Genomic DNA, 6000 nt, shown 5'->3' with positions numbered 1-6000 from the left:
GCCAGGTCATGCTGAAAAACGAAATCTTCATCTCCATAAAGCTTTTCAGCAGATGGAAGCATGAAGTGCTCCAAAATCTCCTGATAGCTAGCTGCATTGACCCTGCCCTTGATAAAATGCAGTGGACCAACACCAGCAGCTGACATGGCACCCCAGACCATCACTGACTGTGGGTACTTGACACTGGACTTCAGGCATTTAGGTATTTCCTTCTCTCCAGTCTTTCTCCAGACTCTGGCACCTTGATTTCCGAATGACATGCAAAATTTGCTTTCATCCGAAAAAAGTACTTTGGAGCACTGAGCAACAGTCCATTGCTGCTTCACTGTAGCCCATTTCCTGCACACGCCTGTGCACGGTGGCTCTGGATGTGTCTACTCCAGACTCAGTCCACTGCTTCCGCAGGTCCCCCAAGGTCTGGAATCGGTCCTTATCCACAATCTTCCTCAGGGTCCGGTCACCTCTTCTCATTGTGCAGCATTTTTTTGCCACACTTTTTCCTTCCCACAGACTTCCCACTGAGGTGCCTTGATACAGCACTCTGGCTACAGCCTATTCGTTACCCATTATTGCGGTGTTGAATAATGAACCAGGCTGTGAGTTTAAAAGCCTCAGGAATCTTTGCAGGTGTTTAGAGTTAATTAGTTGATTCAGATGATTAGGTTAATAGCTTGTTTAGAGAACCTTTTCATGATATGCTAATTTTTTGAGATAGGAATTTTGGGTTTTCATGAGCTGTATGCCAAAATCATCAGTATTAAAACAATAAAAGACCTGAAATATTTCAGTTGGTGTGCAATGAAACTAAAATATTTGAAAGTTTATTTTTTATCATTACATTATGGAAAATAATGAACTTTTTCACAATATGCTAATTTTTTTTGAGAAGGACCTGTATGCCAGATGCAGAAAGGTTGGCTATTCACAACACACACATACAGATTATAAAAGTATAAAGTGGCTTATTCTAACACGCCCCCACATCTACGTCATAATGTAGGAAGATTTGCATAATATACCCCAAATGTCCACACAAAGATTCAAGGCATAACTTTTATTCCCACCATAGTATTTCTGTTGGTGCCTTCGTGCCATGTTGTGGGGAGGCTGTGTGATTCATTGTGAAAGCGAAACTATTTGTTTGGACTTCCAAAAGAGGACGATATCTGCTTTGTCATGCCTAGAGCTGATCCGTCCTGATCACTGAGGAATACATCGACTTTACACTGTGGATCGCCGGATCGGCTTTCACCATGGAAGTGGAGTCTAGCCCACGGTCGTCACATGTGGTTACCACAAGCCCCCAGCCACTACTTTGTCGAATACACTGGCTTGTTGTTCTCAAGCCCACCACCGCTCACTCTAGCCTGCAGTGTGTGATGCTGTGTTTCATTGTGAAAGCAAACCTACTTTGTTTGGCCTTCCAAATGAGGACACTAGAAATCAGTTGTATTTTCAAAACTGTTCCAGAGCAGTTCAACCCAAATAGTCAGATATGTGTAACGCATTTTATGGAGGACTGTTTCCTGATCCTGGAAGAGAGGACTACAATGCCGGCTCTTCTTACTCACAGACTACATGTAAGTTTTTTTTTTTTTTTTTATATATATTTGAATAATTTGCCACTGATTATTTAAAAGAATAGAGCAGTGTAAAGTAGTACTTGTTGTTAGGGATTTCACAAATGCAGATGAGGTTTTATGTTTACGTAGCGTGATACTCAAAGCAACGTGTACAAAAACAGTATAAAGCCAGGGTAACACTAGACGTTGAGCATCCAAAGCAATGGTCGTGAAATTATGTCATGCTCTGCTGTAGCAGAAATGAGTCGAACCAGACAAATTAAAGTGTCTATCAAAAGTGTGTTTGAAACACGGAGCCGAATTCCTCAGGAAGTCAAAACATTCTGTGCCACAAGTCCCAAGCAAGATGAGCAACCAACTTGTTAAAACAACAGCTTTCAACATTAACACCACTAGAACAATTATTTACAATTTCAATTCGAAGAAGAGAAATTTGGTGTCAAATGTGTTGCTGTAACATGTAACATGACATGTAACATGACATCACATGTAAACCCATGAGATCGAGTTAAACACTTCCATTGACTTCCCCCCACCTAGCAGAACCAGACTGAAATTCCTAAGGGGGAAGGGCTTTGTTCTCCACAGAAGTCTTTGTCATGAGAGTGGCAAAGAAACTGCTTTTTGCACATATATAGGGACCAGAATGAACTCAAAAAGACTTATAAATGAATCAGTCCATCGCTTCACTCCATATTCATTTATTTGTAACCCACACATTTGACTATCATGTTATAATCACTTATTGTGTATGTTTTTGTTTTTTTTAATAACTATGAGATAGCTTAACGATTCATAGTTATGTTTGGTATGTGTGTGATCGAATCTGCTTGCTTGATATTGTCCTGACAATCATTTATTTGTCAAATATATCATAACCTGGTAATAGGAATCATGTCCAAAATTAGACCCTGCAAGGCAGGAAAATTCGGACCACATGCTATAAACATATGATTTATGATACCCCCGAGCCAAGACAATATCTGATTGGTCAAGACAACATTTGAGGTGTGGCCAACAGGCCAGTTTAAATACTTAAGACACCATAAAATCTTTGCTTTTAGTCTCTAGCTATGCTGCTGCTATTCGTCATGTGGCTTTCTAGTCTCTAGCTATGCTTCTGCTAGCTTGTAGCTTCTAACCATGCTGTTAAGTCATCACTGTTCTTTGAGCGCGGTTCCAGCGTGCCTGTCTGCTGCTACTTAGCCGCGGTGAGAAGAAACACCACCTTAGTCTTGCCAAACTTTATTTCTTTTCTTTTCAATTTTGAGAGTTTCGTGTTCTGAGTTAAGTTTTGTAACGTCGACCTCATCTGCGCGTTCAACTTCAACCAGCCACACAACTCCATTTTCAGCAAACGCCCCACCACGGGCTCCCCAAGACATCACTTCAGCGACTGAACTTCCAGCCAATCAACGACCTCGGGATAGCCCTTTCAACTGGACTCCTTTTTTACAGGAGACGCAAGTAACTTTACCTCCAGACTGTGACCTTTACTTGTGTATCTAATATAATTTTAACCTCACTGAGGAACTCAATGCGAGGGCTAATTACGTGATTGATGGTTGTTCATGTCTATGCAATTTAACGTATTGATGTAAACTTGGAATTCCATATTTCCATCTTAAACTCACCTTTCCCTAATTTTCGATCTTCCTGCAACTTGTGTGAATGTGTGAGTGCGTGCGTTTATGTGTTAGATTAGCTTATATGTCTTAGATTTATCTAATAAAGCCTTATTCATATTGAAAAGAGAAGTATCTTGTGTTTTGTGCTTACAAGTTAATGTCTTAAACTGCCGATCTTGTTACTTTGCTAATTGATAGTGTTTTCACTATAGTTTGGATATTAGTATCCAGAGCAGATTTGATGTTAAACGGCTTGTTCAGTTAATCGCAGGGCGTCTCAGTGATCAGCCGTGAAACAGTGATTCTGTTCAAATTCCCTATAAATTATTAAATGATTCCCTTTGAGCTAAATTGACCTGTTTCCGTCACTACAGTGTCTTTATAAAGACTTAAATTCAACACATAAACAATAATAATACACCTAAAATGTAAAAACATACAGTCTACTTTGCTGCAGCGCTGCAGTTTTACATTTTAATTCAGACAGGAGGTCGTGCTGTGATGCATCGATCTGCCGTTGGTCATAGAATGTCACGTGATGCGAATTCACAGGCCAGAGTTCACCAAGTTTGAACTTTGGAATGCAGCAAAATGTGAAGACTTTTCGAACGGACTTGCATTTCCGGTCTGATGCATTTGCAAGTCAGTGAAACAAAAATTGTAGTGTGACCGCGGCTTAAGGCATTATGATCAGTTATTATGTCCCCACTGGATGCGACAAATGCCTCGTTTGTAATGGGTTTTTATTGGTTTCATTCTCATGCCGGGACACACGGCATCACAGTATGGTAAGAGGCGGAACATTTCCGCCAACACGCTTGAGGTATTTAGCTAATCACAATGCACTTTACAATAAGACTTTACAATATCAATATCAATATCACTTTACAATAAGACCTCATTAGTTAACCTCAATTAATGAATTAATTTTCACAATAAGCAATAACAATCTTTGTTGAAAAAAAAAATGCAAGTCTTAGTCCATGTTAGCTCATTAAATAACACAGTTGCAACTTTAAACGATTTTAACAGTGTTATTATATTAAATATTTGAACACCTAAGATTTATGAATGTTCAGAAGAATTTTGCATTGGCATGTGATGTTAACTAATGCCCTAATGTCAAGTGTGAATGAACAATAAATGTTGTAGTCCAGATTAAAATGTAATAAAAAATAAAAAAAAGTTTGAAAAAGAATAGCCTATTTAGTCTTAATATTTAAGTATTTGGCGCTGTAATGAAGAATAGCCTATTTAGTCTTAATATTTAAGTATTTGGCGCTGTGATGAACACTATCAAATCTACAAATCTGTAGCATTTGGACCAATCAGACACACAACTAATTGTTATATTTAACAAATAATATCTAACGCCTCCTCATCTTACCAAAGGGTCTATGGACCCTTCCCCCAAAATGCAACTATCACCTCAAAAAAGCCAGAACAGGCCTCTGATTCCATAGCAACCAAAGGCACTGTAGCGTATCAGACCTGAACCAAACAAATTAAAGAGTCGAACAGGACTCTGGTTGAAACAGTAGCCAAATTCCTCAGAATGGCAACAGGAGTTTGTAAATCACTCCTTTGTTTGAACTTTGGAACGCAGCAAAATGTGAAGACTTTTCGAACGGACTTGCGTTTCCGGTCTGATGCATTTGCAAGTCAGTGAAACAAAAAGTGTAGTGTGACCGTGGCTTAAGGCATTATGATCAGTTATTATGTCCCCACTGGATGCGACAAATGCCTCGTTTGTAATGGGTTTTTATTGGTTTCATTCTCATGCCGGGACACACGGCATCACAGTATGGTAAGAGGCGGAACATTTCCGCCAACACGCTTGAGGTATTTAGCTAATCACAATGCACTTTACAATAAGACTTTACAATATCAATATCAATATCACTTTACAATAAGACCTCATTAGTTAACCTCAATTAATGAATTAATTTTCACAATAAGCAATAGCAATCTTTGTTGAAAAAAAAAATGCAAGTCTTAGTCCATGTTAGCTCATTAAATAACACAGTTGCAACTTTAAACGATTTTAACAGTGTTATTATATTAAATATTTGAACACCTAAGATTTATGAATGTTCAGAAGAATTTTGCATTGGCATGTGATGTTAACTAATGCCCTAATGTCAAGTGTGAATGAACAATAAATGTTGTAGTCCAGATTAAAATGTAATAAAAAATAAAAAAAAGTTTGAAAAAGAATAGCCTATTTAGTCTTAATATTTAAGTATTTGGCGCTGTAATGAAGAATAGCCTATTTAGTCTTAATATTTAAGTATTTGGCGCTGTGATGAACACTATCAAATCTACAAATCTGTAGCATTTGGACCAATCAGACACACAACTAATTGTTATATTTAACAAATAATATCTAACGCCTCCTCATCTTACCAAAGGGTCTATGGACCCTTCCCCCAAAATGCAACTATCACCTCAAAAAAGCCAGAACAGGCCTCTGATTCCATAGCAACCAAAGGCACTGTAGCGTATCAGACCTGAACCAAACAAATTAAAGAGTCGAACAGGACTCTGGTTGAAACAGTAGCCAAATTCCTCAGAATGGCAACAGGAGTTTGTAAATCACTCCTTTATTTGAACTTTGGAACGCAGCAAAATGTGAAGACTTTTCGAACGGACTTGCGTTTCCGGTCTGATGCATTTGCAAGTCATTGAAACAAAAAGTGTAGTGTGACCGTGGCTTAAGGCATTATGATCAGTTATTATGTCCCCACTGGATGCAACAAATGCCTCATTTGTAATGGGTTTTTACTGGT

Source organism: Carassius auratus, chromosome 32 (assembly GCF_003368295.1).
Source record: "Carassius auratus strain Wakin chromosome 32, ASM336829v1, whole genome shotgun sequence".
NCBI classification, from domain to species: Eukaryota; Metazoa; Chordata; class Actinopteri; order Cypriniformes; family Cyprinidae; genus Carassius; species Carassius auratus.
The sequence above is the reverse complement of the archived record's forward strand: the minus strand, read 5'-3'. Positions refer to the sequence as shown.